The 25459-nt window shown below is 41.1% G+C and overlaps 1 protein-coding gene across 7 annotated transcripts in view; it reads left to right on the top strand.

Annotated features, from left to right (window-relative positions):
* ELMO1 (engulfment and cell motility 1) overlaps window positions 1-25459 on the top strand; it is a 536725-nt gene that overhangs the window by 136513 nt on the left and 374753 nt on the right. The gene's annotated exons all lie outside the window — the stretch shown is intronic.

Here is a 25459-nt window from a genome sequence, read left to right as displayed (position 1 = left end):
CCAGGCACTGTGTTGAGCCCAAGATAGTTCCAACCTTCGTGATTCTCAAAGTCCAGGAGGGAAGAAAGACAAATAAATATTTAGCCCAAATTAGCCAGTTATAATTGTTAAGTGTCACAAAGGACAAATGTAAGCATCCAGACCTAATTTAGCCTGGAGCAGGTGACATTTAAGCAGATATCTAAGAAAAAGGTGCAGGGGGAGGCCCTTGAAATGGGCAAAATGTGGCTAGAGAGTTTTGCATAAGCCTCAATTCTCAAAGCCTTGTAAGGCCGTATTAAGGATGTTAAATTTTATTCTAAGGGCATTGGGGAGCCTTATGGTTCTAAGCTAAACCATAAATGACTACAGACTTCCCTGTGATTAGTCTGAATGTATCATGCTGGAAGAGTGGTCAGCCTATGCTAGAAATGATCAGAAAACCATTTACCGTGGAGAGGAAGGAAATGCAAGGGTATTTTGAAATAGATCTAGAGACTGACATCAAATGCTGGGTAGCTCTCTTGATTCCAAGGAGAAAATGGGACCAGATAAAAATCTTCTTGAAATGTCTGCCTTCAAAAAGCTTGCCACAGGGGCGTCTGGGTGGCTAAGTCAGTTAAGTATCTGACTCTTGATTTTGGCCCAAGTCACGATCTTATGGTTCGTGGGTTTGAGCCCTGCATCAGGCTCTGTGCTGACAGTGTGGAGCCTGCTAGGGATTCTCTCCACCCCCCCTTCTGATCCTCACTTGTGCTCTCTCTCTCTCAAAATAAATAATAACTAAACTAAAAAAAAAAAAAGCTTGCTTTGTATTAACCTCCTTGATATCTTGGCTAAGGTTAATAATAACATATTGCAGTTAAATTGAACTGTTCTCTTTATTTATTTCCACAGTGCTGTCTTCTTGATAAATTTGTTGATTTGCACAGCCAGATAAAATGTTAATATAATTATCTGACTAACATACTCAATTTTAACATCCCTTTTGGGTACTCCTAATATAGAACATAAAACATTTTCTAACTTATATTCATAGGAAAATAAGTAGAAAAAAAATCTTAATATTTCCTGTAGATTGGGGCATAGGAGTGAAAGAGGGAGAAATCTATTTGCTCAGATTTGACATTTAAGCATGTGATGGGATGAAAAAGATAAGTCCCTGATTTCATAGAGTTTTCAGTCTAGAGATAAACTAGATAGACACCAATTGATGATGGATGGGGGTCATGTTTGAAAAGATTGGGAATATGATTTTTGAATCAGTTAGGTTTATAATTTGATCCTCTGTGGACCTATGTGATTCAGTGCACATTTAAAAAATCTGTTAAGTAGAATCTGAACTCTTATGCTTTATTTTTTAAACATCTGACTCATACACCATAAAATCTGCCCAGTTACTATATATACTGCAATGGTTTTAGTGTATTTATAATATAATATGTAGTGTTTTACTTTTTAGATAGTAAGTCTGTGTCATGTCCACCTGGGATACTTTCATTTTCCAAAACAGCAGCTCTCAGATTTAAATGGAGATCACGTGTCAAATCTAGAGGTTTAGATTCAGTAGATGAGGGCTGGGGTTCAAGCATTTTTAACAAGGCTGTTGGTCATGATTGCACACTACCACTAGAAGTGTGAGCAGGTTCTGGATCTTTCCCCTTATTCCTGCGTATGATGAAAATCCACATTATGAAATCTTATTGGCCTATAGGCCTGGGTGCTCCCTGAACTGGAGGCATCATTTTACTGTTGCTGAGAGAGCATGAGGTCCAATTTCTTACTTATTTAACCTGGCCATCAAGGCATGTCACAGTCTCGCCCCAGGCAACATTTTCAATGTTGCTTGTCTATCTTGTTTTCTCAACTTCAGAGAAACTGCCTGAATAAACTCTAAATAAACCTTGCTTCTGGAATTCAGTCCTGTTCTTCCTCCCGCCCCTTCCTCCTATTATCGTGTTTCAGGTACAGGACTAGGTGCTTTGGATAAAGACACAAAATAACATACTCCTTGCTTCTGGGGAGATGAATCTTCGCAACAAACACACACTGGAAGCAGTCTTATTAAAATAACTGCCATTTCAGGACAGCTGACCTCTTCTCCCTACCAATCCTAAATTGTTTGAGCTGGAAGAAACCTTGGCTATTTGCCTGAAAGAATCTTAACCCCAATTCTGGAGATTAGTTTCTTAATTCAGTCTTCTTTGTAAATTTCTTCCCATCTTTACTGCTTTCAGAATCATTGTTTCTTTAGTTATTGTCTGGTAGTTTCATTTGTAGAGAATCAGAACCTGCATCTCTTTGCTGTTGCCTTGAAATGATGTTTAACTATTTGTGTGCTAATTTGTATTTCTTCTCCATGGGATTCGAAACACCTTGCAATCAAAAACTGTGTTCCACCTCTAGACCCCTTTTACCAGTGTCTCACCTGGTTTCTTGAACAAAAAAGAAATAGGTGTTTGAGGACTGTTTGTTGATTTAATGTGATGCAGTTTTCTCTGTAAGATAGAAAGTACAATTAGTCTCTTAATAAATATGTATGATGTTGGTTAATTCAATTAACAGAATAGGCACATACACTTTCAGATTATTCACCATGGAGGAATTGTAGAGTGAATAAATGAATCTTAATGCTTCTCTAAGAGTCTTAAATCAATGTTAAAAAGTTGAGGTTGGCTTTCCCCCACAGCTTATTAACTATCTCTCTAAAATAAGTACACTATATATATTCACACACACACACACACACACACACACACACACACACACCTGAATTTGATATTCACACATTGCTGAATATCAATTAAAATTTTTAAGGGTTCATGAAGTCTCATAATAATTAAATCAGTTCTATGGATTGAAGTACTCCCTATTTGGAATAAATGACCTATTCCTGAGAACATGGTCAGCTTTAGGAATTTATCTCTAGTTCACTGCAATTGCCATGGGGAGGGAAAAATAAGAGCCCCCTGTACCTTACAGTATACAAATAAATCATTATTATGCAGATAATCAGACAGTAATATAATTTTAGTCAGCATTATCATTTTTATTTTCATTATAGCAAATTACAACCTCTAAGAATCAAACTATACTTATGAAAGATAATTTACCCCAAATTATGTGATTGTTCAATTCTGAGAAAGTGTATTTTACTTTATTTCACCCTGGGGATCTATTAATATTCATGTGGCTCACCTATCATAAGTTCTTCACTTTAGTCAATTGACTCTAAGGAAGCAGTAGTCACAGGAGAGCAGAGAGGATTCTAGGCTTAAATAAATGAATGCTTCAGACTTTCCGTGAAGGAAAATATGGGCCATGGCTTAGAAACCTTGTTGGCATTCTCTACCCCACCCCCACACACTCTTTTTCATTACATGAAGGAGAATTTTATGATAGTCACACTCCACAGTGGTGACCCATTTTCCAGTAACCAGTGAACAACTGAATGCAGCTGTTTGCAGTTGGCTTTGCATGTACATATGGTGAAAACATGTCACCAAGAACAGAGGTTGGAGCCAGCATTTTGACCAAAACAAAAAACGCTTTGAAATAATGTCATTTTGTGTTGGCTTGTGTCTTGGTCCTTTTAGGCTGTTATAAGAAAATACCCTAGACTGAGTGAGTGACTTATAAACCATAAAATTTTATTTCTCACAATTCTGGAAACAACAAGTCCAAGACGGAGGTGCTGGCAGATTTGGTGTCTGGAGAGGGCCTGCTTCTTGGTTCAGAGGTGGTCATCTTTTCACTGTGCACTCAACATAGCAGAAGGGAGAGAAAGCTCCAGAGGGTCTCTTTTTATAAGGACACTAATCCCATTCGTGAGGGCTTTACCCTCATGACCTAATCACCTCCTAAAGGCCTCACCTTCTAATATCGTCATATTGGGCATTAGGATTTAACAAACAAATTTGGGAGACACAAGCATTCACTCTGTAGTAGTATCTTGCCACATGTGAACCAACACTTTTTTATAATTACTCCCCAGACCTTACATTTTGAATTTCTCCAAGTCAGGAACCAAAAGATTATTAATATTATTAACATTTACTTTAGGTGGCGCATGGGTGGCTCAGTCGGTTAAGCATCCAACTCTCGATCTTGGCTCAGGTCAGGGTCTCATGGTTCGTGAGTTCTGAGCCATGCATCAGGCTCTGTGCTGACAGTGCAGAGCCTGCTGGATTCTCTCTCTCTTCCTCTTTCTCTGTGCCCTTCCCCCATTCACGCTCTTTCTCTCTCTCTCTCTCAAATATATAGACTTAAAAAAAATTCTACTAAAGAACATACTAGATTTTTCCCAGTTCAGTAGATGAAGACAGAAGGCCGGGGTTGAGCTATGGGCAAGATGATGGCCCTATGGCACACCTGGGTGTTTGATTCCTGTGATGTTATTTAGGATGAAATGGTAGGTACTGCTTGGCTTCCCTCAGCCCTTTCTCAACCCATCAAGCTCAACTTATTAAAATTGGAATACACACACAATCACACACACCCACACATGTGTACATACTCCTCAGACTGTCCGGACCTTCCTCACGAGCTATGCAGCCCTGGGATTGGGCTTTGGCCAGCCACTGCCTGTTCTGGGAATGTCATCTCACCTCTATCCTGGTATTTTGTTCTCAGTGACTCAAACTAAATTGGCAGTAGACTTTCTTAAGTTTTCTGTAAAAACATTTTTTTGGGTGGTTTTAGAATTTCCTAATTAGAGTTTGGGAATTGGATGGGAGCTATCATTTTAAATCATTTGGTGCTTTTCCTCTAGGGAAGACTTGGAAGAATATATACTTATTTCAGGATGAAGAAAAAAAAAAGCCAGTCTAAGTTGAGTCACATAAATGAGAGGGCGCAGGAGAGAGGAGGTACTGACTGCCATCAGAATTACTCAGATGTCAGTGGTTTTATGACATGTTATTTAATGTTTACCACTGACTGTTGGATAGAGGCTATCATGGTGATTACACAGGCAGCTAACTTTTTTTTGCTTAGGCTCCCTAGCTTGGGTTTGGTAAGATAGGACTGCTTCTAGAATTGCAAGCAAAGATAAATGCCAGAGGTCATGATAATTCCATGTTCTCTAGTTCAGTTATTAAACCAATGAATAGGTTGACTCAAGTACTCAAACATTTAACTGTGTCATGCTCAGATACAGAATGAGTGACGCACTCTGAAGGCAGGCACTTGTTTACCAAGAATGGCCCTAGAAACACTAGAATACTCCTAAACAAAACTAACAATAGTAAAAAACAAAACCAGTTATCAGTGGAGGAAAACAGTTCTGAGAAAGGCTCTGTGATTCTTACAATGTGTTCCAAAGCCAGCAACTTAACTGCAGATTTCCTAAGCATAATCTCATTCATGGTTTGTTTTTTTTTTTCTTTCAGAAATGAGGTTATTTTTGTCTAGCTATTAGACTACATTTTCTCAAAGTTTTAGGCTGGAAACAATATAGACATCATGTGTTTGTGTCAAAGGATAAAAGATTCATGAAACAGGGGCGCCTGGGTGGCTCAGCTGGTTAAGTGTCTGATTCTTGATCTTTGCTCCAGTCTTGATCACACGGTCATGAATTCAAGCCCTGCATCAGGCCCTGCGCTGGGTATGAAGCCTACTTAGGAAAAAAAAAGGTTAATGTAACAATAGTCACTTATACTATTTGGAAAGCCTTTAAAAAATTTATTTTTAATGTTTATTTTTGAGAGAGACACACACACTCAGAGCGTGAGTCGGGGAGGAGCAGAGAGAGGAGACACAGAATCTGAAGCAGGCTATCAGCATAGAGCCCAATGCAGGACTCGAACTCCCAAACCGTGAGATCATGACCTGAGCTGAAGTTGGATGCTTAACTGACTGAGCCACCCAGGCACTCCTGGAAAACCTTTTTTGTTGTTGTTGTGATTTTTAGTATGTTATTTTCTGCATTATTTTATATTTTAAAAGTGTTTGGGAAGACCTATCAGGATGAATTCATGACTATTAATGGTTGTGATCCACAGTTTGAAAAACATTTTATTACAAGGTCCCAGACACAGATTTCCTCATCTTTTAATCTCAATGTCTAGAACAGTGCTCAGTAGATATTTGTTTCATGAAAAATGACTACCCACTAGAACAGTAAGTCAGTGACCCAAGGACAGACTTAAGGGGTAGGCATGAAACAAAGATCAAAAGAAAAAAGAGAAATAAAAAAAAAAGGGAAGAAAGTTTGGTAGACAGACTGGAGAGAGAAAAGAGATTTTAATCTCCACCTGTTTGCAGTTTTCTGGATGTGACACTGGGTGACATAAGGGTTCTAGATTGCCCACTCTTTCCACTGTGATCAGAGTTAAGTTACGGTAATAATTATTGCGTGACCTTTTTTTTTTTTTTTTATCTCCATTGTTCCAGCTGTCTATTGTTGCTTCAAAAAACACCCGAAACATAGTAACATAAAACAAAAACCCATTATCAGTGGAAATGATTAGTTATACTCATTGATAATCTGGGTCGGGGATTTGAACATGGCAAAGCAAGGTTGATGGCTTATAATTCATTGCTTGGAGTCTCATTTGGAAGGACACAAATATCTGGGAGATGGAATCATTTGGAAGCTTCTTCACTGGTCTGTTTGGCTTCTGGACTGGAATGACTCAAAGGGTGGGCACCCATCAGCTGGAACCATAAACTGAAGTGCCTACATGTGGCCTTTCCATGTGGCTTGGGCTTCCTTGCAGCATGTAGCAGTGTTCTGAGAAGCTCCCTGCGACGGTACTTCCTAAGAGCCAGTGTTTCAAGAGAGCCAAGCAGGAGCTGCATGGCTTTTGATGACCTAGCCTTAGAAGTTCTCTGGAATCTTCTGCTATACTCTTTTGCTTGAAGCAGTCATAAGCCTGCCCACAATCAAGGGCAGAGGACAAGGGACCACCCTCTCTATAGAAGGAGTGGCAGAGAACTCTGGGGCTTTTTCGTGAAACCACCGTATGCAACATCTCTTTAGCTTTCTCTTTCAGGGAAGAGCTGTGAGACAGGTTTCCTACTTTCCAGAGATTATCCAAAGATTAAAATGTGTTTTTTACTTTTGCTAGATTTCAACTGCTTAAGCTAAGAGGAAGAAGAAAATATAAAGGAAGAAAAGTAGAAGAAAGTTTGCATCATTAAAACATACAGTAGCAATGAGACAATTTCCACTTCGATAAAGTATACAAGAGGCGAAAAGATCTGTTGCTTCTCTTTTTTGAGGATGGAGGGGGGACAGTGATTGTATAAATTGAGAAAGTGTTCACAGGAAAATAGAGGGAATTTATTAGATACTTTGATATTTACTCCTTCTTCTTCTGAGAATAATTTTGGGGGAAATTGGTTCACTTCCTTTACCACACTTAAAGTTTCAAGTCCAAAAACAAAAGTGAACATTTTGTTACATCAACTGCACTTGTAAACCAGTAAGTAACCACTCTTCATTTTTCAAAGACGATCATGAAGTTGGTGCTATAGCTACAGAGAAAGATCTGAAAGAGACCTGGTGGGTTAATTGCAGTGCTGTCGAATCTCTGGTACTGATAGAGGTCAAGTTAACCTTGGCTATCAAGCACACTTGTCATTTCTCACTCCTTTGTGGGGGGGGGGGGGAAACCCCAACCAAAACATAAGTTTAAAAATGATTCATTATGACCTTATTTAATATTTTGCATTTCATTAAGAGATGACTAGGAAGGGATAGCTTCCTCTTACATTATGGTTTTTAAAAATGTATTTCTTCCCTTTTGCCATTCTTTCTTTGCTTCCTGACTTTTATTTTTCCCTCCTGTGATCCTGTTTATTCCTGCTGATTTTTCCTTTCTGTCTCTCTGTGACTTCATTTTTCTTTCACTCTATCTTTCCTCACTATCATCTTTAGGTTATTAGCCATCTTTTAAAAAAATGTCTCTTCCCGGGCTCTGTTCATCTACTTTCCTTTCTTTCCCCCTGTGTTCAGATGCCTTATCTCTTGTAACTTCAGACTTGCAAGCACTGTAGGTTTAGGTTTTTAGATATAAAAAAAACCAATGAGGTACCACTTTACTAATTTAGTGTAACTTGTATAAAAGTCTTTTCTCAGTATTTGCTGCTCCTAAGCAAGCTGATATGAAGTAATCAAATTTCATTTACAAAATTTACACAAATAAGGTAAGCACATTGGAGACATATTAAAAAAAGAAGAGTCAAAATTGTTTAAATGATCACAATCCTGTTACTTAGAGAAAACTAACATTTCAGGATACATATTTGAGTTTGGATACATATTTGTTCTTGCAAAATGAGATCATAGCATACACATTTTTTCATAACTTGCATTTTTTTTAATTTGAGAGGCAGACAGCGCTAGTTAGGGGAGAGGGGCAGAAGGAGAGAGAATCTTAAGCAGGCTCCACGCACAGTGTGCAGCCTGATGCAGGGCTCGATCCCACATTGAGATAACCACCTGAGCCGAAATCAAGAATCCATCACTCAACTGACTGAGCTACCCGGGTGCCCCAGCATAATTTACATTTTAATGTAATACATACTGGACATCTTAACATGTTAGTTTATATACTCTGCCTATTTCATTGTGTACTGAAGAATAAAAGGCTCAATACTAGCAAGACAATATGTAAGTTACCTAGCTGTGGTCATCCCTCGGTGAGTCATATTTTCTATTTATTTGTCAAACTTTCTTCATGGCTGAAAGTATTCAACTCAGTTTTAAAATCAGTTCTTTTTGTTTGGACTTTTTACTTGCCTTTTTTCCTCTTCTGTTCTATTTTTTCTTTTGTTTTTAATGTTTTACTAATCTTAGAGAGAGACAGAGCACAAGCAGGGGAGGGGCAGAGAGAGAGAGGGAGACACAGAATCTGAAGCAGGGTCCAGGCTCTGAGCTGTCCACACAGAGCCCGACATGGGGCTTGAACTCATGAACCGTGAGATCATCACCTGAGCCAAAGTCGGATGCTTCACCGACTGAGCCACACAGATGCCCCTCTCTCTTTTGGTTTTTTAAAACAATACAATAGCATCCATTCTTTAAACTGAGGCTTTTTGTGATTTTTTTCACTGTTTCCTGAGAAAATAGAAGTTTAATGATGAGTCAAAGAAACGGGGTCATCCTGGCTTATACAGTCACCATTTGTTAAGGACCCCCCAGGCACCAGGCACTTTAATGGATGATTTCATTTAAGCATTTGGGGCTCACAGAAGCCTTAGGGGTTTTGGAGTTTTAGGTTGCAGAGCTTCTGGCGGTGAATTTTGGAATTGAAATGAAGATCTTCTGTGTTATTATGAAGAAAGTTCCATTTCAGGGGTTTTCAGAGGTGGTTCAGGAATTGCAGATGTATTTAGTTTATACAGCCTTTTAAAATACTATTTTGAGTTCTTTAAACATAAGTAAAAGAATCAACAGAAACTGTAATAAGAGCTTCATCATTATTAAGGTGCCAGGTTAAGTTGACTTTAAACAGACATCAATATGAAGCATTTCATTTCCTCCATCCCTGTGCATATATTTACACTGCTTATAAATGTGTCATTGACTGGGAAGATTGTACTGTTTTATTTTAAATCAGGCACGAACCTATCCATTCAAGCAAAATCATTAAGCAGGTTTACTGCTGCTGTACCTGTGTGCTGGCCCACATAGATCAGGGGTGGTTCAGATATATTGGCTTAGGAGCATGGCTGGTGTCCAGTAACAGGTGAAAATCTAATTTGATTCCTTTTTGTGAGCTTTGGATTTTTTTTTTTTGGTCTGAATTTGAATATTTATCAGGAATGAGAGTTGAGATTAGATGTTAGTTATATAGATTGGAAAGAAAAGGTGTCCCATTGTACCTTTTTCAAGAATCCTTAGATTTCGAGTTAGGCTCTCAAAAACATTTACCACTGACAGGTACATACGTGTGTGTGTGTGTGTGGTTGGCAGCATCCAAGGTGGCACCCAAGATACCCACCCCCTAGTGTTGCATGCCCAGTATAATTCTCTCTCTTTGAATATGGTCTGGATCCATGGAGATGATGGGATGTCACTTCTGTGATTATCTCATACTGTATGTTCCAAGGCATTTGCATATGCAGTTAAGGTCCTTAATCACTTGACTTTGGGTTAATCGAAATGGCGATTATCTTTGTGGACCTGACCTCATTAAAGGGGACCTTTAAGAGAAGCTAAAGCATTATAGAGATGCTCTCCTATTGTCCCTGAGAAGGAGAAAATTGTCATGTTATGGAAAAGGCTCCAGGATAAGGATGGGAGGAGAGCAACCCCTTGGAGTTGAGCATGGTTCCTTGTCAATAGCTAGCTTAAAAATGAAGGGAAGAGGGATCTTAGTCATACACAAGGAAACAAATTCATCAACAATTGGAATGAACTTGACAGAGGCCTCTGAATTCCAAATTAGGATTCAGCCAACCAGCATCTTGATTTCAGCCCTGAAAAACCCAAGTAAAGGACCTAGCTTAAACGTTCTAGATTCCTGACCCATAGAAACTGTGACATTACACATTGTGTTGTCTTAAGCTTGTAAGGTTGTGATAATTTGTTATACAGCAGTAGAAAACTTGTACACAGTGGAAATGCATCCAGATTTTCTCCACAGTGAGTACGATAATAAAACACAAAGTAAATTGAATGTGGAAGCTTGTTATATTATTGTGATTATCATCCACAATACCAGATATTGAATTTTTATGTTACTATAAAAGCTTCCTTAATTCCTACTGATGACCTTGATAAAATACACATTTACAAACTTGAGCTCATAAAACATGTTAATATTAATACACTGCCTCTTTGTCTAGTTTAGGTTCTGAGACATCATCTGAGGGATTTTTTTTTATCCCCTTTCTAGAACAAAAGCATTTCATTATTTGAAAACCACTGGCTTGACTAATAGGCACTTTTTAAAAAGACTGCATTTTGGTTGTTTTAAGAATGTAACTGTTGGCAGGGAAAAGAAGAACAAGATTGTGCAAGGCTAATTTATAGTCAGCACATTGTTTTTAAATATATGTTTATATCTTTAATTATTCCCTCATTATAGAGTAATGCATAGATGTAAGAAATCCAGCCACTGCTTTTGACTCAGACCGATGAATTTTAGACTAATGATATTATTGTCAAGCAGAAATCATTTAAATAGTAATTTAAAACTTTTTAATCATGCCATATTTCAAACATATCAAAAAAGCACAGGAAATGATATAACTGACACCCATATACTCAATCATCTAGATGTTAATAGATATTAACATTTTGCCTATTGCTTCAGATTATCTTAAAAAAAAAAAGGTAGTCTGGCTTAAGCCCTACTCTGTCATTCTTCCTGTTTCTCTTTCTATTCCTCTCTCCCCAGAGGTAAGTACTAGCCTGAAATTGATGTACATTATCCTCATGAATGTTTTATAGGTTTTCTACATATTTATGTTTTCGTGAATAATATAGAGAATTGTTTAGCATTTTAAAATTGAAGTTACTGCTATCATACTGTAGGTAGTATTTTCCAATTTAAGTTTCTCATCCAAAGTTATAGTTTTGAGATGAATTATGCATAATACCCCATGGCATGAATAAAACTCAGCTGATAAGCAGTTGTTTCCCCAATTTTGGTATCACAAATAGTACTGTAATGAATATTCTTGTACATGTATTCATGTGCCCTCACTTGAAAGTTTCTCCACTACAGAATGTAGAAAGCCTTTGGGTTGCAGGGTGCGCCCCGATTCAGCCTTACCAGAAATTGCCCAACGACCTTCAGCCGGCCTAGTGCCACCCATAACGTAGAGTTTGTATTCCCGCCTTCCTAACTAGCGCTTGCTGCCACAGTCTTTTTAGCCAAGTGGATGGGGATGCTGGGCGGCTTGTTGTGGTTTTAATTACTATTTCCCTAACTGCTGAGGCTGAGCATATTTCCTATGTTTATTATCTCTTCAGATTTCCCTTTTACAAACTGCCTGTCCAGTCTTTGTCCAGCAGTGGGAGCAGAGTGTTGTACTCTCATTGACTGACAGGAGTTCTTTATCGGAAGTGGACACAAGTTCTTTTTTCTATAGCTCCGCTTAGTCCATAGCTTTTTGTTAACTTTCCTGTGGTGTCTATTGTTAAAAATCAGTTAAAAATTCATTTTAAGATGATTAAATTGATCTCCTCCCCCCCCCCCCCACCTTTAATATCTGGGCTTCCCATGTCTTGTTTAAAAGCACTTTCTCTAGCCATATGTCATAAAGGTATTCTTTTGTGTTTTCTTTCGAAAGCTATGAAGTCTTGATTTTTATATAGGTAATTAATCAATTTTGAAAGTGTGTGTGTGTGTGTGTGTGTGTGTGTACGCGCACGCACATGCATTAGGCAGGGCTCTAATTTTATCTTTTTTGTCCTAGCACCATTTGTTGACTAATTCATTGCCCTTCTTCCCATCCCCATGATTCTGCTTCTGATCATCGCTTCTGTTGTGAGTCAAGTTTTCTTGAGTATAGGTATCTTTGTGGCTTTTTGGTTCTTTACCACACACCTTCGATCACTTACCACTTGGTAACAAAACTTGATGCGAGGAGAATGAACCTGTCTTCTTTTTCTTTATCAAAATTATCCTTCCCAGTCCATACTGTGCCATTTATATGTGTTTTAGCATGAGCTTGTCAAATCCTGTTAGGATTTTAATTAGCATTGAACTAATTTATGGATTAATTTTGGGGAAAATTGCTTTCTTTATGGTATTTTTCTATTTCATCCATGAAAACGATTTATCTTCATTTATTAATTTATTAGAATGTTCTTTGAGGGGCGCCTGGGTGGCGCAGTCGGTTAAGCGTCCGACTTCAGCCAGGTCACGATCTCGCGGTCCGTGAGTTCGAGCCCCGCGTCGGGCTCTGGGCTGATGGCTCAGAGCCTGGAGCCTGTTTCAGATTCTGTGTCTCCCTCTCTCTCTGCCCCTCCCCCGTTCATGCTCTGTCTCTCTCTGTCCCAAAAATAAATAAACGTTTGAAAAAAAAAATTAAAAAAAAAAAAAAGAATGTTCTTTGACATTTTGCAATGAAAGTCTTGTAAATTTTTTTCAATTAAATTTAGTAGACATTTAGTGTACGTTTAGTAAAATGTATGCCTAAGACCTCATGTATCCATCATAAGTTATATCCGTGTTTATGCACTTTCATTGTTTATAGCTATTTATGTATTATATATTGGGCATTTGCTGTTTACAAGTCATTCTTTGAGTTTAAATAATTTCTACAAACATTGACATGTATTTATCAGTTAGTGTATTTCCCATTTTTTTTTAATAAACAAAATTAAGTGTCCGAGAAAGGAGGTAACTTGAATATGATTGTCTATGACTAATTGTAAGCCTGGATTTTAACTCAGTTTTATTTATACCTTTACCTTTTGCTAAAAGCCATGTTGTAAATGGCTTTTTAAATCAGCTGCTGTTTCTATGATATATGTCATCTTATTTCACAGGATCTTTTTATAGTAAAAAACCCAAAACCTTGTTATCGAGTCTCTATGTGAAAAAGGCATTTATTTAATTCACCAAGTAGTTGTCCCTTCATACCAATTAGTTAGTTCATCTGGATTGGACATACTTACACCAGAAAATAAGTCTATAAAAGAAATGCTTTCTTTGGCAATTATCTTTGGACCAACTCTTAAGAAAAAAGCCCTATTTAACTGAATTGGCACAGTCTTGTTATTGCTGACTCTGTCATGAGTGCTTTCCACGAAGGTAGAGTTAGTTCCCTTGCCTACCCTGACAAGACAGACAGCTTCTGGAGACAAGGCCTGGATGTCTGAGTGCAGTGTGGGTGCTCTAGTGAAAAAAGGCAGAGGAAAGCTCAAATGCAGATGAGTTTGTAAAACTTTAAAAGTTTTGACTGTTTACTTCCTGCCCCTTGCGTCTGTTATCCCTACTAACTCCTCTAGAAGACTCTGTTTAAACTCTGATTTCGCAGGGCACCTGGGTGGCTCAGTCCGGTTGGGTGACCAACTTTGGCTCAGGTCATGATCTCACTATTTGTGGGTTCAAACCCCGCATCGGGCTCTATGCTGATAGCTCAGAGCCTGGAGCCTGCTTTGGATTCTGTGTCTCTCTCTCCTCCTTGTGCTCTGTCTCTCTCTGTCTCTCAAAAATAAATAAATGTTAAAATTGAAAGAAAATAAAGAAAATAAACTCTGATTTCCCTCCTGGTGCAAGGAGGGAGGGAAGAGAGGATGGCATGAAGCAGACTCTTGTGGATGTCCACTGAAGCCCATTCTTTGTTTTGTGTGCACTGTTGGGTACTTTGTCTCCCGCACTGAATCCGCAGCCTGCCTTCCTCAGGCATCCATCCCGCCTCTTCTCTTAATGGGGCCCTTCCCCATAGGGCAGGAGCAGGTGGATTTCTGGGAGTGCTTCTGGATGGCCTCATGAGCTGCAGAGCTTGGGTGTTGGAGAGCTTCAGGGCTGTCGTGACCTTGCTCCTGTGCCTGGGCAGCCTGGTACTGTGGCCCAGGTGACCAGTGTGGTGGAATACGGCTCATTTCCATTCAGGACACCATTGCGGACACATGGATTGGTACTGGAACACGAGCAAATACGTATCAATTCTCTGTTTTAAAAAAATGCTTAATGATACATGTGCCTCATAGTAGGCATGAAATAAATATCCTCTTGTGGACAAAAGGTTGTAGATAGAATAGGGAAGGAAAGGAAAGATAGTTTGAAATTTATTTGCATTGCACAAGGAAGAAAGGGACTGTATGTCTGTCTTTGAAGACATAAATGGGCAGTTAGCTTTAGTTTACAAATATATTCTGGCTCTTACTCTCAATTGTGATTAAAATATCCATTCCATTCACTTAAAAAGTATTTATTGAACACGTTTCACCTACCAGGCACTGTTTTAGGCACTGATGATGATAAAATGTGAAGATTCCCACTCTTCTCTTGCATATGTTCTTGTGTGTGTGGACACAGATGGGAAATTTTTAAAAAACAAACAAGGTATTTATTTTGAGATTGGGGTACGTGGTATGAAGGAAGTGAGTAACGTACTGTGATACACATATGGGGGCAGAGTGTGGTAGGTGTTACAGTTGAGGTTCAGCCTGCTAGGCCAGCTGTAGAATATAGGTTCCAGAACAGGTCAGAAATATGATTTGGCTTGGCTCAAGTTAGCAAATAACCAGATAAAAATGAAATACAGCTACAGCAGTGTGGATGTGGTTTCCAGAATAAGGAGCTTCGGACCTTTCTTCTTCTAACACATGAGCCCTGAGAAGAAAACTTATGCCTCCTCTCTAAGCAGTAATTCTCCTGTAAGGATTTCTGCTACCCAGGGTTACTGTCTTGGTTCTGGGTCTTCTTCATGGGGTCAAGCCAGCTCCAGGGCAATCTGGATCTCCCTGCAAGGCCCTGGATGTCCATCTGTGGGCCTTGGCCGAGATTGCCATAAGGCATCAAGAATGTCTCTCTAAAGAGGAGACATTTGAGCCAAGACTTGTGGATCATAAGGAGGCAGATCATAGCATTGCTGGAAAAGGAATAGCCAGTGTGAAGGCCCTGAAGCATGAAGGACTTGGTGTGATAGGGATAGTGAGCTAGGGGTGGGAAGTAGATCGGATGGGATTGGAAAGGTTGGCTGGGGCCACATCCAGCTGAGTCTTTTAAAGCATAGTAGGTATTTGAATTTTCTTCTAAAGTATAGTGGAAAACCACCATTTTAACCTGGAGTCTGCGAACCTATGCAGAAAGAAAGTTACAACTCTGTGAAAATATAAATTTTGCATCATTTCAGTCATGAATATAGGCAAGAAGCCACAGTAGTAAAGCAGTATCTGTGCCAATGTTACCAGTAGAAATCATAGATATTTCCATTTATCACTGTTATTACAGCTTCTTCAACATGTAATTTATGATCATTACACTTAATTAGAAATTATGGTGGTTATTAGACCTTGTAATGTATCTTGTTATTTCATGCATTAATACAGGGATCAACAAACTATAGCCTTTGGGAGGAATCCAGGCTGCCACCTGTTTTTGTAAATAAAATTTATTGAAACACAGCTGTGCCCATTTATTTATGTATCATTGTTGAAGCCCTTCCGGCCTGCAATACTTAAAATATGTACGATCTGGCAATTTCTGGAGAAAGTTGCTGATAACTACATTGATAAAGCAGCATATATGTTACTATGATACAATTTTGAAAATATTTGCATAACTATCGGGTTTTTTTGCAAGCGTATACATTTTATTTCTGCATTTAAAGACCTTATTCAGAGAAAAGATCCATAGGCTCCACCCGACTGCTAACACATCCACGATCATGGGGAAAAACAGAAAAGAAAAAGAATAGCTGTACTGCGATGTCTCAAGGCAGGTGAACAAAATGGCCTTGACCTGTGTTCCCTTTGCCTCAGATCCTCTTCCGTCTTCTTTGTCAGGCAGATTTTCCATAATTTTGGTGCTCAGTAGCGAAGCTGCCCCTTCTTACGAATGATGTGTTGCATCCATTCTGTGTGCCAGACCGAGGCGTTGTTAGCACTAATTTAATCCCCACAGCAATACCATTTAGTCTAGGTATGACTGTCTTCGTGTGGCAGCGAGGGAGGTCCAGAGATGTTGTCATGTACATGTAGCTCATTTACCGAATTTCACTGAGCACCAGCTATGTGCCAGGTGCTGTGCCAAATGCCCAAGGAGACAAAGCTGTTAGTGGCGAAGCCACGCTTTGAGTCAGGCCCTTCAGATACCAGTGTGTAGGTGGGTCACACCACAGCAGCAGGTTACTTTTGGGATACCATGTGACACCGTGCTGTCTCTTTGATGCCAGCCAGCGAGCTTGTTCACTTCTCCCTCTCTGATGTTTCCATCCCACTTTGTTCCATAGCTCTCTGCTACAGAGGTGTCCGTCTTGTTCTCCCTCCATAGTCTGTTGTTTGCATTGGCTTTGGCTAGAGTCAGCTGTGGAGTTGGCATTTTCACTGCTGTAGCGGCATCCTTGGTGATCCCTGCCAGTGCCCTTGCAGTCGCCCTTTAAATGTGTATGTTTTGCAAGCATGAGCTTCTTTCCTGTAAGTGCAGCTCTCCTCTCCAGCACTTTGTGGGTTTCTGAGGCCACAGGCTCTAACTTGCCAGCAACATTGTAACCTAGGTTTAAACATGTGCAATGTGACATTTGATTGGGGGCTAAGTTAAAATTGATGGCAGTGGAGAGGGGCTGGGGAATCAAGACTCTGTCTCAAATGGATGATAAAACACGACTGCAGGGGAAGGGCCGTTTCATGTGGTTCACTCCAGCTTTGTTGGTTCCTCTGTCAAAACCAGGGAGGTCACTTTCTCCTGCAGAAACATAGACAATCTTCATTAGCTGGGTTGGGCAAATACCCACAATATCAGACATTTTTCCTGCTCTCTTTCCTTTTTTCATCTGTTGCCCACAAGGAACATTGTTCCTGTAGTTATCTACACATGGGCAATGGTAATTTTTTGGTGTATACACACACGTTATATTCCATCAATTTGGACTCATGTTATAATACTGTTTTGCAACCTATATTTTTCGCTGCACAATGCAATGTGATATGTTCTCATATTATTAAACATTTTTTATACCAGCCCTTTAATGGCTGTGTTATGTATAATTGGCCTGCTTAACTATATTTATTTCAATTTTCCTTCATATTAGGGAACCTTTGGAAGACTTTGTGTATCAGTCAGGGTATAGAAACCATACCATTATTTGAACAGGACCATTTTATTTTAAAAAATGTTTCCTTGTAGGAACTGGTTAACTGCGAGGAAAGGGATAAAAGAGGATGCTGAAGATGCAGTTGCAGCAAACCAGCTGTGGCCTTTAGTCTGAGGAGTGGGCAGTCTGAGAACTAAAGCCCAAGAGAGGAAACTGCCCCCCTCCCCAAGGCTCTTCGAAGAGAGCATGGCTGCCACAGGGACATCACCACCAAGGTGAAGGATACACACCTATGTTGGACTATAGAAAGGAGTCTGTATGTAGTAGGCAGAGTGACTTAGAAGTGGCCTCTGTAGGCGGAGTAGGGCAGGAGGCCTGAGGACTTGCACATCAAATAATAAGAATCATGGTGGTGGATGGAAAGCCAGCAGCCTTTCTCTGACCAGGCAGGATCATTCCGGTGCCCTCTACTGGTGAAGCTTCACATTCTGTCAGGTGGCAAAGGGGAATGCTTGGGTCTAGCTCTTGTATTCCAAAGTGGGGCCAAGAAAGCTGGGCTTTGATATAAGAAACAATAAATAATGCACAGGATTTGCTTTTAGTTTTTTTTTTCCCCATTATGACTAATACTGCCTTAGACAGCCCTTGTAAGATGTCGGCACCTCTGATGTTTCTGTAGGACAAATTCTTGGAATTTGATTTTGAACATTTTTAAGGCTTTTGTTAAACATTACAAAATCACCCACCAAAAATTGAGCCGTATTTACTCTCCTTCAAGTTATGCATGTGAGGAAAGGCATAAATTTTTATCATAGAACTTTTTACTAGCTTTTCAGATCTGGGTTCTTGTATCAGATTGCGAACTTGGAGACTGGAGACGCTCAGGGCAGGTGGGCCTGGGGCTGGAGCCTGCGGGCTGACTCAGTAAGTGCCAAGCCCTGCAGTGATGGTAGTTAGAAGTGTGTTGCTAGAATCCTTTATCACCTCAGCCAACCTCCTTAACTTACTTCCTTTCTACTCCAATTCACTGCTGCTGACAGATTCATTTCTCTGAAGCATTCCCTTCATCATAATCAGTAATTTTGCTCAGAAACCTTAAATGTTTCCTCTTTGTTGTACTGAGAATAAAAGAGAAGAGAATTGACCTTTGGTGCTGGGCCCCTTGCCTCCATTCTGTTGATGAGGAAACTGAAGCCGATCGACTTGCCCAAGGTCACATGGGAAGTTAGCTGGCTCAGGCCCAACCTGGGCTTCCTTCCTTGTGGTCTACTGCACTTTCTAGGCTCCCAGACCCCTGTTGGTCCATCATGCTCATGTCATTACTGTTCTCCCAGGGCCTGTAGTGAGAGAGGGAGATTTTCTTAATACATGTCCTCGTTCCTCAGATGACCACACTGTGCCATTGCTGGTGCTGATCCTGCTGTCTGGATTGCTAAAATTGTCCTCCTCAGCTTCCGTGCTCAAGGGGGCTGCCTACTCTGACTTCAAGGTTGAATCTATGACTCATCTCTAAATAATGACCTTCCATTATTTCTTAGCAAATTGTACTCAGTCAATTCTTATCCTAGGGTGTCAGGGAGACCTGGATATGGATTGGGTCCAACCTTGAGCTTTTGGTCCCTGGGCCTGGACACCAAGCTAGGTGTGTGCTCACTCCTACCATGTGAACTTGGCTGAGGAAGCAAGCAAAAAAAGGGTGCCTGTTTTTCATCAAGAGTGAACATCTAATAGTGCTTGTTCCTTTAAGGTAAGACAGCATGTTCTTCTGCAGAAAAACATACTGTTCTTCATCTGTGTCTTCTACAAGTGGTTGATTAAAATGCTGAGGGGGACCAGCATTCTCCCCATGTTCTTCCCCTGGGGTTCACGACATCCCGGGAGACTCCCTGGGCCCCTGCAAGCTGTCTACCTGCAGCTCTCCGCTCGTTTTACCCTGAGTCTCATTACATATGGAAAGAGAGCAAACCATTCCTGTGCAGCATGCCCTCGGCCTCCCTCCGTGGTCTGTGTTGACACATCACAAATAGGTAGTTAGCAGATATCTTCCTTTATACCTGCCTCGTTCCGTCTTCTCTTGATGTTGGGAATTGTGTAAAGGATGCCTGTGTTCTGTGAAAAGGAAAGTGATGGAAGAAAAACAACTGAGAATAGAATCGAGTTAGGGGCAGGAAAATAGAGTGGACAAGGAGTCAAGCCCAGATCCTTCGATTAGTGGGTGAAGATGAATTGCTCAAGCTGTCTGGGGATGATGGGGACATGGTCTCTGATGGTAAACGAACCTGGGGAAGGCCACAATGGGAATTATGGTGAATGTGCATTTACCACAGTTTGCCACACATTCTCATCTTTCTACCTCACCCCCGCCTCCCAGCCTTCTTTTTTTCCTGTTTTTGGAGGTTCAGATTTTTATTTTAGGGTATTTCTAACATCGCTCCTCAAATGTTAGACCCGTAGTCCTCTGTCTGGAGGCATTGCTGCGTAACCTAGCAACCGGCATATCATGTACTGTCCTCAGTTATTCCTTCAGCCTGAAGATTTGAAGATCACTCAAATGGACACATAAAGGACAAAAGGGGTCAGGTTTACATGCAAAATCAGTGTTTGTGATGATTGAGTAATGGGGGTGAAAAACAGCATTATGTAGTAGTAATACATCCAAAGTAAGGGCCCTGTCACATCTGGAGAGAGAGAGAGAAGCAGACAAGGAGAGAGGAGGAGAGAGGGAGCCAGAGGAAAAAAAGACCCCGAACTGCCTGCCCTCCAGGAGTCTGGCTTTTCGGGGTCGTAAGCACCCTCTCCCCCTCTGACCTTCTCTTTCCTTGCTTTTTGACCAGGGAATAATTCTTAATTTGTCTGGATAGATAGAAAGTTGGCATACTGAGAAAAACAAATTTCAGAGGGAAAAATAGGAGAACAGTGACATTTTTCAGCAGGATCTTATTATCCAACCCACACAGAGACCGAGTCGCTGAGCTAGTTCTGTGAAGAAACACAAAGACATCCTATCGAGACGCCTGTGAATGTCAGGGGCTAGTACAGTCAGGAACTGCTGGGCATGAGTAAATATGACAGTGGGGCTTTAGCTGGCTTTCACTGGGCCACTTCTTCTCGTACACTGTGTGCAGTTGGGACATTTCACTGCACAAATGTTCTGGCTGCCTCTTTTCTCTTCATTTTTGAGGTGCTGGCATTAGTCTTGTTTGCCTCAGACTCTATTTCCTTGAAATTCACAATACTTAGTCTGAATGTGCCGGGTGTTCTTGCGGATTAGACTGGGATGATTCTAAACTATTGCGCCTCAGAGTTACTTAGGATTATAGCGAAAATGAGCATCCCTGAGAAAGTGGCTAGGGAACAGAAACCCTAGAAACCAGTATTTTAATGTGCCCTTATGGTGACTCTAAAAGAAATGATATGACAGTCATACAAAAAAATGGAGGATTGAAGACTGATTTCTCAGAGAGGGGCAGGGGGCAGTGTCTCGGCCTGTGACTCGATGGATACATTCTTCATTTTTGCAGAATGCCCCTCTCTGTTTGGGGGTGGGGGGAGGTAGGCCCATTGTTTTCTTTTCTTCCCCACATGCTTTTATATGTCATTTAGTGGTGTTGTTCCTTGGCTAGCCTGGGAAAGTGACCCTGACCTGGTTGAATGCTGCTGGATTGGCCCCATTGGAAGCTGCTCTCCAGGGGTCACCAGTACAACCTGTTGATGAAACAAAGCTGGCCAGTATATTGCTCACTGTGGTAAAGGGAAAACACAGCCATGCAAAGCTTGGGCAATGTCTCGGCAGGTGCAGGTGTATTGGTCAGGCTTCAACAAGAGATGCAGAACCAGTGGGAGATATGTGCAAAGAGGTTTATTGCAAGCAGTCGGCTTACGTGATTGTGGGGACTGGATAGGCAAATCCAAAATGCATAGGGCATGCTTTCAGGAAGAGGAGGCTGGAACTCTGGGGTAAAAGTTGAATCTGCTGTTCACTGGTAGAATTTAAGGCCTTTCAATTTATGGAATCAGGCCCACCCAGATTATCTTGGATAATCTCTCCTACTTAAAGTTAACTGATTATCAACTTTAACCACACCTGCAAAATACCTTTACAGTAACACCACCTAGATGCATATTTGATTGAATAATTGGGGAGAGCAGACTAGTCAAGTTGATATATCAAAAGACTATCGTAGAAGGTAATATCAGAATTTCTTGGGAATTGGAATTTGATTTAGGCTGATCTTTCAAAGCATGTATGGATATGGTACGGCAGTCCAGGATTGGTGTTAACAGCAGAGATTTTCCAATTGAGGGATTCAAAGAATCTTTGGATGCAAACAGTTGATGTTTTCCACTGAAGAGTTTACGAGCCTTTTAGGAAATTCCTATAAGGAAATTCACTCTTTTCTAATGAAGGAAGACATACACTTTTGTTCCCAAAGCATGAGCTTTGTGATTTCTTCTTAACTTATGAACTAGAAGCATTAAGCACAAATATGGCTACCATACTGTCAAACTGGCCACTGCAGAGACAGGACACATTCACCAGCTGCAAATCAGAGCCAGAATTTCACCTCATGTATGCCTGCCCCTCCGTCTTTAAGTGGCTAAAGGCCAGTCTACCTTGTAAGTGTCATATCTTTACTCTCTTTGTGCATCCTAGACTCTTTTTTTTTTAATGTTTATTTTTGAGAAGGGGGAGGGGCAGAGAGAGAGAGAGAGAGACAGAGACAGAGACAGAGACAGAGACAGAATCCGAAGCAGGCTCCAGGCTCTGAACTGATAGCTGGACCTTAACGTGCCAGCTGATAGCTCAGAGCCTGATGTGGGGCTCGAACTCATGAACTGTGAGATCATGACCTGAGCCAAAGTCAGATGCTCAACCAACTGAGCCACTGGGGTGCCCCAAGGAGACCCCACTTTTTAAAAAAAATGTTTATTTATTTTGAGAGAGAGAGTACAAATGGGGAAGGGCAGAGGGAGAGAGAGAATCCCAAGTAGGGATCACTGACAGCGCGGAGCCCAACATGGGGCTCAATCCCACAAACATGAGATCGAGCCCAGTGCGGGGCTCAATCCCACAAACATGAGACCATGACCTGAGCTGAAATCAAGAGTCGGATGTTCAACCGAAATCAAGAGTTGGGCACTCAACTGACTGAGCCACCCAGGCGCCCCTGGAGACCCCACTCTTAAGTGATGCTCTACATTGCCTGGATGAAATTTATAGAATCAGAGAAAGCATAAGTCTTTTCCTTTGCTGACCAACTTTACATTCTTTGGAGAGTGGAAGGTGGCATCAGCCTGTGGTCGAAGAGGTGTCATCCAGTTGATTTTCCTGATAGAACACAGCCTCTGAAGCACAGGTCTGTCTGTACTGCCTTTCTCTTTGAGTCTCATCTACCTTTCTGATAGGACCTTAACACTTAAAATAATTTTTTTAATGTTTATTTATTTTGAGAGAGAGGGAGCAAACAAGGGAGGGGCAGAGAGAGAGAGAGGGAGAGTGAGAGAATCCCAAGCAGGCTCTGAGCTCAAACTCATGAACTGTGAGATCATGACCTGAGTTGAAACCAACAGTTGGGCCCTTAACTGACTGAGCCTCCCAGGTGCCCCAGGACCTTCACATTCTTAATGCAAATTTAATAGCTCTTCCCCTTATCTTCTTTTATTCCCAAATGCAAAACACTGATTAGAAACACATTTTTTTCAGAGGAAAGGAAAAGCCAGAAGGCAAATGAACTGCTAGCTGAGAAGACAGAGGCACAGGGATGAGAGCTGCTGTCTAGTTAATGGTGGCTGTCCCTCTCATTTTTGAGCCATTTCTAGGCTGGGCTCAGTGCATTTATCACCTCTTGTTCTTACTGTTTGTCCCCCATGCAATGGCTCGCTCTCCCTACTTTAGGGAAGAGAAGACTTACATCCGTGTGGTTAAGGACCTCGCACTGAGCACACACACCTGGTTTGAGCTAGTTGGGGAATTTGAACCCAACTCCTCCTGTCGGTGGTTTTATATATATATATATTTTTTCAATGTTTTTATTTTATTTTTGGGACAGAGAGAGACAGAGCATGAACGGGGGAGGGGCAGAGAGAGAGGGAGACACAGAATCGGAAACAGGCTCCAGGCTCTGAGCCATCAGCCCAGAGCCTGACGCGGGGCTCGAACTCACGGACCGCGAGATCGTGACCTGGCTGAAGTCGGACGCTTAACCGACTGCGCCACCCAGGCGCCCCCTGTCGGTGGTTTTGATGCTGCTTTTGGTTTAAACACACAGTGCTCAAGACTCTTTCCTTAAAAAACTCATACTTAGATCCCAAAAAGTCAGGAGTCAACATTGCAGGAGTCAACCTGGGGGCCAGCTGCTTACTTTTACCCCAATCATACCCCCACCTAGGGTCCTGTACTGTGGGCCTCACAGGGAACCCCTGAGAACCTGCAGGGAATTTGCTGATACCATGCTTACTTCTTTGCTCTCATGTACGTTGACCAGTTGATGAGGATAATTCCCCTCTGAGGATAAATGCAAGATCTTGGTCTTTTTCCAGAGAGAAAATGGGCAGAGGGCTGACTCAGTCAGTGGAACATGCAGTTCTTGATCTTGGGTTGTGAGTTTGAGCCCCACGTTGGATATAGAGACTAGTTTTAAAAAAATCTTTAAAAAAAGTTGTTATGATGGTTAAATAAGCAGGACAGCAAACCCCCAAAATACCCCAGCTCAGTGCCTTTCAATAAATGTTTATTGCTATTATTAGGAATCCCTACCCTCACTCCAAATTTCCATGAGGAAATATTATCCTAAGTCCTCCCGGTCTCTTTGTGTTCACAGGGCTGCTTTTTCTTCTTGACTGGTCATTTGGGAAAAATAAAGTGGGCCCCTTTTTCTCTGGGAAGGAAACTGCTTTAGGTCTGACCTCAACAGGTAATCTGAGGGTCCAGTTAGCTGTCTTGTTGGTTCTTACCCCGAGCCTTGTTTTCCGTAAAAACTAGTAAAGGGGATATTTTAGGTTTTCATCTTCTGACTCTCTTATTTCTCAATTCATTTAGAACCTGAGCAAGAAAGAGGGATGCTATGTTTTCAGCTTCCTTAATGTTCTATAATGAGAATTTGCTGTCTTTCTCTCCTTCGGCAGAGAGTCATAGAATTTTAGGGTTGAAAGATTTTTTAAATGACAGAAATTAATTTCACCTTTCCTGCCGACCAGGTGGTCATTCGGGCCTTGCCTGACACTTCCAATAATGAGAAGCTTGCTTTCTCCAGAGGCAGCCCAGGGTGTCTGCCTGCGGATGCTTTAGATTGAGCTGGAATTGACAGAGTTGGACTTTCAGGCCATCCTGCCCTTGGTATAAACGTTCGGATTAGGTTTTCTGTGGGAGACAGTGTGGGCCTGCTTTCTTTTAGGTAGTCGTTTTAGAAAATTCATTTTCCAATAAGTAGTCAGAATTGGCTGAGGGAGAGAGAGAGTGTGTTCTGTGTGCTTTTGGCATCTTATCCTGAGAAGCTTTGTACCACCTCCGTGTGCCTGCTGAACACATTCCAGATTGTGGCTCCTCTTAAGTGATGTAGGAGAATGATCTTCATGGCGCTTTATTAACTTCCTGGCCTCTGTGCTCCAGAGTGGGGCATGTGGATGTGCGACTCCCATAAGGTCTCCTCCTGAAAGCTGAGAATGGTGCGTACTCTGGTGGCAGGAAATAAAACTGCCAAAGATTCTACGTGACAGCTTTAGGACATTCACCTCCAACATGCTTGCCAAGTGGAGAAAGACTGATTTTGGCTCTGCTTATTTATGCTGTGTTCTTCACTCTAAGGTGACACAC

This window comes from Prionailurus bengalensis, chromosome A2 (genome assembly GCF_016509475.1).
Source record: "Prionailurus bengalensis isolate Pbe53 chromosome A2, Fcat_Pben_1.1_paternal_pri, whole genome shotgun sequence".
NCBI classification, from domain to species: Eukaryota; Metazoa; Chordata; class Mammalia; order Carnivora; family Felidae; genus Prionailurus; species Prionailurus bengalensis.
This window is presented reverse-complemented; position numbering and strand designations above follow the sequence as displayed.